Raw genomic sequence first — 13,987 nt, forward strand, 5'->3', positions numbered from 1 at the left:
AGATTCTCGGAACTGGCTTGCCTGGGTCACAACCATAGACTGGCTTCTGAAACCTGTCAGTTTCAGTGACTCAGGTGGAGGGAGAAATGTTTTGAGGAGAGGGGAAGGGAGGTGGAAGAGGAGAAGAAAGAAAAGCAGAAGATGCTCATAACCGAGTGACAAAAGCCATTGGAAACTCAACCCTGCTGCACTAGGGACTCAAACACGAGCTCAGCTATTGTTTCAGTGAGAAGACTGGGTGGGAGGGATTCCGTCCTGCCCTTTAATTCCTTCATCTGTAGCCTCCTCCTCCCTGGAATCAAAACATCCTAGACTAGACCCAGAAAACACAAATATGCTTAGCTGAAAAATGCAGATACAACCCTCGGCTCCCTCTCCACCTCAACGTCCACATCCATTCCCCCTGCCCACCCACCCAGAAGTCTCAGGACTAAAAATGGCCATAAGTTTGTTCTTGTTTCCCTATAAAAAGTCCTTCTTTTCTCATTTTCATCTCTTGTGCTTCAAATGATCAGGTTTCACCGATTTTTAAATTTCTTATTGAGGTATAGTTTATGTACAATATTATATAAGCTTCAGGTGCACAATAAAGTGATTCACAATTTCTAAAGGTTGTACTCCATTTATAGTTACTATAAAATATTGGCCATATCCCCTGTGCTGTGCAATGTATCCTGGTAGCTTATTTATTTTATACATAATAGTTTGTACCTCCTAATCCTCTACCCCTATCAAGCCCTTCCCCACTCCCCTCTGCCCAGTGCTAACCACTAGTTTGTTCTCTGTATCTGTGAGTCTGTTTCTTTTGTTATATTCACTTGTTTGTCTTATTTTTTAGATTTCACATAAAAGTGGTAACTTACAGTATTTGTTTTCCTCTCTCTGACTTATTTTACTCAGCATAATGCCCTCCAAGTCCATTCATATTGTTGCAAATGACAAAATTCACAGAGGTTTCACCTATTAAATAGTATTAAGGATACTGGCCAAAACAAACAAACAAACAAAACCATTTAGGTTCCTCTGTGGACACTTCTATGTTTGTAAATGAGAAGACGGTAAGGTGAAAAACCAAAAAGTTCAATACAGGGAATGAAAAGGCACAATGAAAGATGATTAAAAGCACAGATGTAAGTAGACCCTAGGACCGTGAAGCCTCAAGGATCTAAGGATGGTCTCTCTTCCTTTCAGAGGGGAGAAAACCGGAGTTCCCCAAGCTCCCAACCCCACAAAGGAAGACCCTTGCTCTGGCCTCAGTGAGCAGGACTGTCTTTATACGCATGGAGGGCTAACCCACGGGAAAAGGGATCGCTGGCCCTGCTCAGCTTCCTAAAGCAGCACTGGCCAAAGTTTGCTCTGCAGAAAGGGTCCTCACAGAAAGGGTCCCATGTCCCAATTAGTGATGGAGACACTGTGCCCATATCACCTCTTGAAGATGTACCAGGCACTATGGCATGTTACGAACATGTGAAAAATGCTGTAGAAAGGTAGCCTACTTAACATAGTTAAACCCAGCATGTCCCAGATCTACACAGGAAACTTTGATCAAATTATTTACTTGTATGAGAAGCAATGGACATAGTAGTTGGGGGCAGGAGATCACAAAGAAGTGTATCTGTGTATCCTTGGATGGGTTATTTAACCTTTGTAAGCCTCACTGTCATCATCTGTCAAAAGAGAAGTCATAATAGTAATGATGAGGAAATGCAAATGAAGCTTGCAGGATAGTTTCTGGCACAATAAAGAATCCTCGACCTATTTTATATTTCACGTGTAACTCTTATTTGCACTTCTCAGAACTATCAAGCATATCTTGAGAAATTCTGGCCTCATTAGTGGACTCACTAATTGGAGCTAAAAGAACAGATCCACCCTTTTTTTCTTAGATTTTTAACTTAGGAAGTTACCCCTTTCTGGAGATATGATTTGACCTTCCACATTCCTGAAATGAAGCAGTTTATGTGGCTAAACTGCTCTAACTGGAAATAGTTATGAATTATTGGTATTTGGCTGACCATGACTAAGATAATCATGTAATTTATCATATAAGCTGGGACACTTTTGAGAGCAAAAGGGGGTAGGACTAATGTTTACATCAGAACAACAGTTGTAAACAGGGTCTGTCCCACACAAAATGAGAGGCCTAATCACGTTAATGAATAATCTGGAATCACAGACTATTTTTGGTAATCAGGTGACCTGAATCTCCAGGAATCTGCCAGTTGCTGAGTGAAACTCAATGGCTAGAGTAGAAAACCAACTGACTGAAGTCACCAGGCTTTTAATCCCTTTAGGGTAAGAATTTTTTTCCTTTTCTTCTTTGAGTCTTTACTGCTCAGTATGTAGTCGATATTCAATATAGATATTCAATATATGTATATATATTATATAAATATAATATATATTATATATATAAAAATATATGTATATATATTTTACATTCATTTAGCTCAACAACTATTTATTAAGCAGCTGCTATATGCTAGGCACTGTTCTAGGAACTGTAGATAGAACAGCAAACAAGCCAGACCTGCTTGCTGCTCTCCCCGAGCACATATGCCAGATGAGAGATAGACAATAAATAAGGAAGCAAGTACACAAATAATGAAGGTGCTAAGCAGGATGTGATAAAGCATAGAAAGGCGGGGATTAGACGCAGCGGCCTGGCAATGTCTCTTGAAGGGGGTGGAGTCTTCCATGGTGAGAACAAGTCAGCCATGAGAAGGTCCACTGGAAGGCAAGGGAACAGACAGTGGGGAAGTCATATGCAGGGAAAGAACCTGGAAGGCGAAAGGAACAGAAGGAAGGCCGGAGTGACCGGGCCCACTGACGGAGGAAGGAAATAGAGAGGAGAGGGGAAGGGAGAGAGCAGAAGCTAAATCACTGGGCCTTGGAGACAAGGTCACAGACTGTGGATTTCATTCTAAGGGCAAGATGGAGTCAGACACGGGAGGGCTTGAAGCAGGGTGAGGATAGGATTATTTGAATAAATGAGTGAATGAATGGCTCCAGTTCGAGGTCTGCACCTGTCACTCCACTAACTATAAAACTCTGATGAAACTGCTCATCTTCACTGAGACTTTCAGATCTGCATGATACCTAAAGTGCTAGAAAAGACTAAAATTTTAGACTGCAATGAAAGGGCTTCCCCTAAGAAAAACATTCATTTGGAAGATGTGCAGCCCCATCTAGGGAATGATATGTTACCTAATGTCCTTTCTTTGGTTATTATTCTTGTTTGTCTTCCTATTATTCTCTCCTTTCTCTAATTAACCCCTATGTTCAAGAGAAGAGAAAAAACAGCAAACATTTCAATAGGGATTGCTTACTACATCGTGTGTATTCAGCAGTCAGTTGCTGTAAGAGGTTTGAGCTTAAGGATTCTTTCCTCTGTGGTTAACCCTGTACTTACTAGGGGGAGGCGGCCCCTCCCATAGAAACGAAATCCGTCTGACACCAAAAGGGTTGATGCCAGGCCTGAAGAGAAGGCTAATTGAGAAAGACAAGCCATCTAGGGATGGCGCAGACCTGATAAACAACAATAGCTTTGCGTTCTTTCTGTGAGCACTGGACTACAAGTCAGGATGTTGGCGTTTAATCCAAGCTAAACTACTGCACCATCTGACCTTGGGCAAACACTGACTGAATTCTTTTCCTTAGTTTCATCCTTACAAGACAATGATGATATCTGCCTCCTGTAGGTCGCACAGTAAGGCTGCTTAGCTAACCACGTGCCCTCTACTTTCGAACCTTCTTTAGAAACACACTACAGGCACCCCCACACTCCAGCCCACCCTGCTTCCTTTTCAGATTCAGTGGATTTATGGAGCTCTCAGCCCACAGTGGAATACTGTAAGGCATAATCCTGATTGTTTATTCATGGTTGCCTGCCTCTCCTCAAACACCAGCAGAAGTGTTTGAAGGAGCAAGCATGCCTTGAAGAGAAAGGCCGGATCTCTTACAGGCATCATCAATGGAGCAGAGAGATAACACAGAAACAGGGAAACATGCAGGATGCCTTCACAGACGTTACGGCGGAAAATGTGGGTATGAGTCATAGGCGTTCTCTTTGAGAATTTAATAAGATGATGGATATGAAGTAGCTTCAAATACATAAAGTTCAATATAAAAATAAAAGTAGGGTGTAAACTTGTAACTGCTCTGTACTGAAGGGTGCCACTTTCACAGCTGTCCCTTCTTCAAGATAGTTACTCAGCTGGCCTTATGTAGCATCAACCAAATAGGAGGAAATTTTTGGAAGAAAGAAAAATTGAGGAAAGGGGGTTCATAAAATTCAACGGGTTGAACTTGTTACTTGGATAGAATTTGTTCTCTTGGAGAGGAGTATTTTCCTTTATTTTCTGTTAACATTATGGTGGATTGTCCTGTCAAGGGCATTGTACTAAGCTATGTCGGCTATTTTGTGCGGATACTCTGGCCCGGGTTGCGGAATTTGGCCCTGTTTTTCCTCATTAATGCTGACCACTAATATGATTTACTGCTGCTGTGGAGACTCAGCCCTCACCCTTCAGCTGACAGGAAATGACACAGCTGTGTGGATGTGGAATAATAAGTCACTGCCCAACTGACCATCCTTGTCTCTGTTTACAACAAATTCAATAAAGAATTTGTTGCATTCTTTAGAAACCCGGATCACATAATTTGGGTTCTGTGTATCAGAGGGCACACATAACCTTCTCCAAAGCCCCTTCCAAACTTCTGGTCATTGATTCCTTGTGACATTTCTTTATGATTCAGGATTTCCCAGGGGGTAAGGACAAACAAACAAACCAAAGGTTAACATACAAAGAATTAACACAGGATTATAAGACTCATTGATTACTTAATCTATTAAACATCCAATATACTCTATATCAGTTTGTCAGTGTAATATGCAAACTATTTAAGGAAATTCCCTAAGAAAAAACTTTAGAGAATGAGTTCTTTGTAAATTGTTGTCTTTGAAAAACATATAGTACATTCTAAAGATTCACCATTTTCAGTGTTTTAGGAGTAGTCAAACAAAAGCAAAGATTATTGCTGAACACAAATCAGGCCCTCTCTCAGAGACTGCCAGAGCTTCATTGCTGATCTGACGGATATACAGAGCTGAGTTACTTATGGCTGTGCACAGGGTCAAGGGACGTTCAATGTTTTAATCTAAGATTTAAAAGATGGGAGTCAGAGGTGTCCTCTCAGATTTCTGGGAAAATCCTTTGTGGAAATTCTCGTCCCTTATGTCGAAATACTTTACAAAAGGAAATGTGAAAACTTAGTTGAGGTTAGTGTTTGTTAGGTTAGATCAAACTTCTAAACAAAACACTCAGAAACCACTATTTTATTATTACTGAACTCATAATGAGGAAACAGGAAATAATTGGCTAGAGCAACTTGAAAGGAATCCCTTAGCTTAGGCAGAGACAAAGACAGTAGATTTTAAAGTTAAATAACCTCAGTTTGTAGATATTACTCTTCAAACCAGTCGCTCTCAATTTACGTTTGGACAAAGGGCTACTCTTTTGGTAAATAGAATCAACCAACCAACAAAGAAGAAAGTCCACAGATGTTCCCTGGGAGACTTTGCCCAGAACTAGAAGTCATGTTGCAACGATTCGGGTGATAAACTTTTAAAGAGATGTCTGATTCTGGTACTCTGTCTATAACGTTTATTTAAAAACTGAGTGCCTTAGGTGGGATTATTTTAGAACTTGAATTGTGTATGACCCATGAACAAGGATTATAATGGATCACGAGTGACTCCAGACCTGGAATTTGAGAACCACTGTCCCAGACCAGTCTGTAGGGAGAAGGGGGTATGTTTTCTTTTGACAACTGATTGGACTTCAGCAGAGCGGGTTTAGTACTTAGTCATTATCTCAGCTGGAGACGTAGCACTTACCAAAGAGTTTAAGACTGTTAAAGACTAAAAAATAATCACAATATCAATTCTTTCTTCTTTTTTGTTGCAGAAATGAGGGTAAAATTATTTCATTTGCTTTCATTTAATTGTTCAGTATGTCTTATATTCTTCTCCTAAAAGATCCTTTCAGTTAAACATTCTTTATTTCCAGTTAAACCCCCCAAATTTGGGGTAAATTAAAACCCGCAAATCTTATTCTTCCCTTTGAAGGACACCTCTCTGAGGGAAGAGGGTATCCTGGAAAATATACCCCAAATGCTCAAAATAGTACTCTATGATAATGCAGGTCCCGATAAGGTCTTGCAACCACCAATTTTTGAAAACATATATAGGGAAGATAAAAATTACTCTTTTTCCCCTGGCCAGCAAGAATCTGGCCTCCTGTAAACATCTTCCAGTCTTGAGGGTCCTCTAGGTCTTCCTCCTCCTCTCCAACCTTCAAGGAACCCTCTCTGAAAGGCACCACTTTTTACCAATGCTGGCTATTCCTCAATGTTGTTGAAAGTGATTATGAACTGACTGTTAGCGCCTTAAAACTGTCCATGTAAGTAGAGGTCAAATGACTCACCACAGTCTGATCCTGGCCCTTATCCAAGAATTTCCTGTAGGTCACATCATTGTCATGAAACCACTACAGACTGGCGATCGGTTAAAAGAATGTGTAAGCCTTATGATGCAATGTCTGGCAACTAACAAGATATGTAAGTTATGTAGAAAAAAACCCTGTCCTGTGCCTTAAAGGCAAAGAAGAGGTCCTAACACATCAATAATATAATTCATCTTAATTTTAACTCAGAGCAAAAAGCTACCATCAGCACATTGCATGGAGCCATTGATCTTAATAAATATTTACTAAGGATTTATGCCAGTACACTTTGTTCTGGCTTATAGCCTCCATGCAGCTTCTGAAAATGCCCCATGGTGCTTCGACATTGTCACGGCAACGAAGTGGAAGCAATCCAGTGACTGCTCTCAGGAGCACCCGTGTCATCAAGTCCCGTATATCCATGTCTAAGATCATGTTAGCCGGGGTTGCTAAAGGCTCTTAGCACATTGGCACCAGGGCTCTTACAGTGGTTCATATATAATTAAAATAGACATTTGAAACCACATTTTGAAGGACATATAAACCTTGGCATGATAAGAAAAGAAGAAAAAAAGCACAGAAAATATGAATGTATTTGTTTTTATTAAAAAAACATGAATTAGACAGAAAGGCTAATGTTAGCATCCTAAAGGGAGGCTTATGTATTGTCATGTACAACGGAAGGCATTCAACTGTGATTCATTTTCCAAGAAAAGGTGACTAGCTGTTGCCCAATTAATACATTTTGGAAACTTTCCAGAAATGATGCTTTCCATATATATGCATGAATTCACAGTTTTACTCCTTCCACTGCCCCCACAACCCCCTGAGTTCTGAGTTTGTATTTTCAGCAGTCTTGTTGAGTGCTACCTGGCCTACACAGCCCAGTCAGAGGGCCTGGAAAGCCGGGTCAAAAGAGCTGGACTTTGCAGTTCTCTGGGGCTCATCTGGTGAGCAGTCCGTGGACTACAAGACCTGTGGAGGCTTCCCAAACCTACTGGTGCTGACAGAATTTCTCACAGGGCTCTTAAACACACCAAGGTGAATGACTAGAGAGACTCCGGGAACAGTGACTCAAACCATGAAAACCTCTTTCTGTAATAGTGCAAAATGTCTGGGCCCGAGGATAATAGGGGAAGTCCTTCTGAGGGTCAATGATGTGGGTAATTCCAGGCCCCTGATATCCACCGTTCCCACGCACACAAGGCCCACAAGGCTTTTACTACTAGGAGGAAAATCAGTTTGCATTAAAATATAAACAGAGCATTAGATGGCAAACCCAGTCTCCAAAGAAAATCTGGGGAAGAGGCATGGTCTCTAGGTTTTCTAAAATTACACAGGGGTAAAAACAATGAGGTTATAGTTTGGAGAGCAAAATTTCGCTTACATCTTGAAAATATAAATGTCCCTCACATCTTTTTAAAGCCCAATAAAATTACTATGTTTAAACTAAATGCAAATGAATGGTTGTGTTCACCTTATGGTTCAATTCAATGATGCATTGCATTCCTCTCTCTGGTCTTAAAACCTCTCTGGAGAAGTGGCTGGAAGAAACCGAAACACGGTTCCTTGCGATGAAACTCTCAGTCATGAGCCAGCCCTAGAGGCTGTGGGCTTAGGCACAGTTAGTTACTTGCTCCTTTCTGGTCTAAGTCTGGTTAGAGTATCTATCAGAGGAAGCCCTGAGGGAGACTCAAAAGGCAATGTTTAGAACGATGAGTGTAGGCACTCTTCAGGGCCACTCACTTTTACTTTGAAAATGATGGGTAATTACAAGTGTGAGAGGCATCCAGATATAATGATTTCACATGGTGTTGGGAATTTGGATATTCTGATTACTGCCAAGTGCTGTGTGATCATGGGCAAATATTTAACCTCTCTGGGTGTCAGGTTCTCCACCTGCAAAATTAGAGAGCTGACCTAGATGACGTCTGAGAACTTGAACAGCTTTAACATGCATGGTCAATGACTCAGATGGTTTTTTAGGTCAGTGGGAAGAACGACGTCCCATTGCCTGCCTTCCATCAGCCTACTGCGCTTCGCTTCTAAATGTAGGGCTTTGGGCACTTATACCCCACTTTTCCAGGACTGGATCCCCCAAAGGTACTTCTATATTTGGGCTCATGAATCCAACTACCTAATATGTTGAGGTCTTTGGCCAATAAGGCGTTGAATTTCTGTCTTATCTATAGTATCATTTATAACGCATTGAGGAAAATCCATTCAAATCTAATTCAGAAGAGCAGATGGCCACATGGTCAAATGACCCAGTTTCTTCATACGCACACAGACAAAAATAAGTGTATAGATTGTGTTATATCACACATGCCCATGATATGAAATGTATCATACAGATTTGGGGGTTTGGGGACTTTTTTATTTTATTGACGTATAATTACACACAGTGAAAGGTATAGATCTTGAATATACAGATGAATGAATGTTGGCAAGTGTATATGTTCATGTTATCAAAATCCCAAGCAAGATATAAAACACTGCCTTAAAAAGCTCTCTTATGTCTTTTCCTAGTCGATGTCTCTTCTGGAAGGAACAACTATTATTCTGACTTTATCCCCATAAATTAATTTTGCCTATTCCTGAACTTTGTGGATTGCTCAATATAATGTTGTTTATATTTATCTACATGGTTGCCTGCATTTGTAGTTTGTTCCTTTTCATTGTTAAGTAGTATTCCATTGTGAGACTATACCATAATGTATCTATGCTTCTGTTAATAGATAGATTGGGTCAATACCAATTTTTGCTATAGTGAATAAAATAACAGTGAACATTCCTGTACATGGCTTTTTGTGGATTTATGTTTTCAGTGGTGTGGGGAGGGGGGTGCAAATAATTAGGATGGAATTGTTGGGTCAAAGGTTAAGTGAATATTTGGCTTAATGAGAAACTGCCACAAAGCTTTCCAATCCAGTTGCACTATTTTACTATCCCATGAGTGATTCCACCGCCTTACATTTTTTCAGACATTTGGTACTTTTACTTTTAGCCATTCTAATGGATGTATAATACCTATGGGTGTGTGTGTGTGTGTGTGTGTGTGTGTGTGTGTTTAAACTGAAGTATAGTTAGTTACAATTCATCAATTTCTGATGTACAGCATATTGTCCTGGTCATGCATATGTGTGTGTGTGTGTATACATATATTCATTTTCATATTCTTTTTCATTAAAGGTTATTATAGGATATTGATATAGTTCCCTGTGCTATACAGAAGAAATTTATTTTTTAATCTATTTTTATACATAGTGGTTAACATTTGCAAATCTCAAACACCCAAATTTATCCTTTTCCACCCACTTTCCCCCAGTAATCATAAGATCGTTTACTATGTGAGTCTGTTTCTATTTTGTAGATAAGTTCATTAGTATCTGCTCTCTTTTTTGTTGTAAATTCGTGTGGTTTTAATCTGAATTTCCCTTATGTATTTCCTGCATTTTCATATGTGTATTGGCAATTTATATAACTTCGTTTCTGAAGCATCTGTCTAAAACTATTTTCCCATTGTTATTGGGTATCAGTCTTTTTATTATTGATTTGAAGGAATAAAACAAATGCTCTCTGTGCAAGTTTTTTATCAGGTGTATGCATTGTGAATATTTTATCCCAGTCTATGATTTAGCTTTTCATTATTTTAATGGTGTCTTTTGAATTTTGGCAAGTTTTATCAATTTTTTCCTTTTATAACCAGTACTTTCTGCATTCTGTTAAAAAATGTGCCTACTTCAACTTCACAAAGACATCCTCCAATTGATTCTTTATAAGCTTAGCTTTTGCATTAGGTCTGTAATCCTTACCCAGTTAATGCTTGTGAATAGTGTAAAAAAAGTGTATGGATATCAAGTTCATCTAGCATCTTTTGTAGTGGAAAAAATTATTTTATTATTAAATTTCATTGATGCCTTTGTAAAAAATCTTTGGACCATAAACGTATGATCTAGTTCTGCACTCTCTCTATTGTTTCATTAGTCTATTATCTATCCTCACATCAATACCACACTTTCTTTTTTTCCTAGTAGAAAGGACCAAATTTTTATTAACTAGTTTAGTATACAATAAAAATTGAGTAATAGTACAAATATAAGTTGATATTATAAAATAAACAACATACACTAGCAGTCATCAGATAACTAATCTGTATTAACAGTTTGTTCAATACCACGCTTTCTTGATTTTTATAGCTTTATATTAATTCTTGAAATCATATAATGAAAACTCTTCAAATTTGTTCTTCTTTTGAAAGATTGTTTTAGTATTCTAGGTTCTTTTCATGGTTATATCAACTTTAGTTTCAACTTGTCAAAAAAAAATGTTGCTGATAATGTTTGGAATTGCATTGAATCTATAGATACATTTGAGGAGAACTGAGATCTTAACAATACTGAGTCTTCTAATCCATGAATCTGGCTTATTTTGTAGCAATATTTGGTAGTTTTCAATGTATAGGTCTTGCACATATTACGTTAAATGTATTCCTAAGTATGTCACATTTTTGTGCTATTCATTTTATTTTTAAAATATTCATTTCTGATTATTAGCTGCCAGGATATATAAATTGAATTTATTTTTGTATATTGATCTTAAATCTTGAGTCCTTGATAAAATCACACGAACCATTTACTATATTTAGGTTTTTTTTTTTTTTATTGCTTTTGTTAAATTCCTTAGGATTTTCTTCATACACAGTCATGTTTTATGAAATAAGAACAGTTTTAATTCTTCTTTCTTAATTTCTATGCCTTATTGTATTGGTTAGAGTTAGAAACAATACAGCGTTTACTAGGATTGGTGAAAGTAAACATCACATCCTTAACTCAATACTTGCCTTAGTGGAATGTGTTCAGTCTTTATGCATTAAGTATGATGTTAGCTGTAAGTTTTTCATAAATTTCCTTTATCATATTGAGGAAGTTTCCTTTTACTCCTAGTTTGCTGAGAGTTTGCTAGACTTTGTGAAATACTTTTAAAATACCTATTGAAATGATTGTGTGTTTTTCTCACTTATTCTGTTAATATGGTGATTTAAATTGATAGATGTTTGAGTAGTAAACTAATGTTGCATTTTTAGGATAAGCCCTATTTGTTCATGATGTATTATCATTTTTATATACTGTTGAATTGTGTTAAGGTTTTATGTGGGGGTGTGTTCCTGAAGGATATTGGGCTGTAATTTTCTTTTCTTATAGTATCTTGTTCAAATTTAGGTTTTAAGATTATTCTGGCCTCATAAAACAAGTTGGGATTTATGTCTCCCCATTTATTTTTTAAAAAGTTTGTGTAGGATTGGGTTTTTTTCCTTTTAAATGTTTGATAGAATTTATCCTCAAAGGTGTCTGAACCAAAATTTTTCTTTATGGAAGTATTTTAAATTACAAATTCTATTTCTTTAACATAGATACTCTTATTAAGGTTATATATTTCTTTTTGTATCCATTTTGGAAATAATATTTCTCAAGGAATGTTATCTAATGTTGTTGGCACAAAGCTGTTCATGGTATTTTCTTATTATTCTTCTACTATCTATAGAATCTATGGTGATAGTCCTTTCATTCTTGATTTTGGTTTTCTGTTTTCTAGCTTTTGTTTTTTATTAGTTTTTATAAAGGTTTCAATGGTATTAATTTTTTGAAATAACCAACTTGATTTTTCCAAATGTTAATTTTATTAATATTTGAGATTAATTTCTGCTCTTACCTTTATTATTTCCTTTCTTCCACTTACTTGAGGCTTAACTTGCTTTTCTTTTTCTAGAATTTTAAGGTGGAAAGGTAGGTAATTAATTTTAGACATTTCTTGTTTTTTTAATATAACCATTTAAAGCTATGAATTTCCTTTTAAATACCTTTTTAGCTGTATCTTACAAATTTCAATATATTGTATTTTTTGTTGTTCCAGTCAAATTATTTTATAGTTTTTCTTGTCACTTCTCCTTGGAGCAATGGGTCATTTAGAAGTATGTCGCCTAATATCCAAATATGTGGAGGAATTTATTAATATTACTTTGTTATTGATTTCTAATATAATTTTGTTGGAGTCAGGTAAAATATTCTGTGATTTCAATCCTTTAAAATGTATTGATAGTTTTTAATGGACTAACATATTGTCTTTTTTGTTTAATATTCCATGTGTGCTTAAAGAGAATGTATTCTGCATCTATCAGATGTAGTATTCAATAAAACTCTATTAGGTTACTTGTTGTTAATGCCATTCAAATCTTATATATTGTTATTTAATTTTTTTTTTTTTTAAATTTACATCTGTCAATTACTGAGAGTTGGTTGTTAAAGTCTTTGGTGATAATCGTGAATTTATCTATTTTTCCATTTGGTTTTGTCAGTGTTTGTTTTCGTTTTGTTAAAGCTGTTAATTAGTTGTATTACATTCAAAATTTGACAAATTCAGTTTTTTATCATTATAAAATATCCCTCTTTATCTTGGATAATACTTCTTATTTGAAGCCTACTTTGTCTGATATATATAGTCACAGTAGCTTTCTTATGATTAGTGCCTGGATGCTGTATTTTCCCCCCTATCTTTTGACTTTTAAATCATTTGTGACTCTATATTTAAAGTGCATTTCATATTTGCAGCATATAGTTGGGTTTCTTTTATCTATTCTAGTAATTGTTTTTAATTGGAGATCTTATCCCATTTACATTTAATATAGCAATTGATACAGTTCAGTTGGCTATGATTTTTTTGTTGTTTTTTTTTTTTTTTTCACTTTCCTGCCATGCTAAGTTTCTTTTTGTCATATATTATCTAAATAGGTTCCTACGTGTCATCCTCTCAACTTGGGCTGCTTTTCTGTGTCTCATAAAAAGTAGATCGTAGAACATATGAACACTAAATATAATCAAATAAATAAGGAAATGGAAAATAAGTCAGTTGGGAACATAGATTCTAGGATGGATCACACAACTTATGGTCATTATGCCAATTGAGGATCAGAGGATCAGTGTCAACCCTGGTGTCTGGGGCCAGCACCAGCCTCGATACTACTAAATATTTTCCTTGGTGATTTGTGAGAATTATAATTAAGTGAGTAAATGATGTTTTGCCAGGTGGAAAGGTTGACCAGTTCATAGTTGCCCAGATTATAATAATTAAATAGTATGTTGGAGGAATAATCAGTAGCAAACAAAATGAATATTAATCAGGTAAATCTTCAGCTGATATACTTGAAAACAAAGTTAAAAATATTCAAAGCTACTAAGGATGAGCAAGATTAGCAGGAAAAAAGTCTTAAAGATTCTTTTACCACTGAAGTCCAACAATTTACAAATAGTATTGTGGGATTAGAATTCAGAAATAGTGGGGGAGGGTATAGCTCAAGCGGTAGAATGCATGCTTAGCATCCATGAGGTCCTGGGTTCAATCCCCAGTACTTCCTCTAAATATGAATAAATAAACAAACCTTAATACCTCCCCCTCAAAACAAACAAACAAGAGAATTCAGAAAT

At 36.8% G+C, this 13,987-nt stretch overlaps 1 long non-coding RNA gene across 1 annotated transcript in view; it reads left to right on the forward strand.

Annotated features, from left to right (window-relative positions):
• The first annotated feature begins 2,208 nt into the window (after nt 1-2,208).
• The window catches only part of LOC141577703 (uncharacterized), a 40,161-nt gene continuing 28,382 nt past the window's right edge, over nt 2,209-13,987 (forward strand). The window contains exon 1 of the long non-coding RNA XR_012506997.1: nt 2,209-2,295. This is a non-coding gene — a long non-coding RNA (uncharacterized LOC141577703). The remainder of the gene's footprint in view (nt 2,296-13,987) is intronic.

The sequence above is a fragment of the Camelus bactrianus genome, chromosome 5 (genome assembly GCF_048773025.1).
Source record: "Camelus bactrianus isolate YW-2024 breed Bactrian camel chromosome 5, ASM4877302v1, whole genome shotgun sequence".
NCBI classification, from domain to species: Eukaryota; Metazoa; Chordata; class Mammalia; order Artiodactyla; family Camelidae; genus Camelus; species Camelus bactrianus.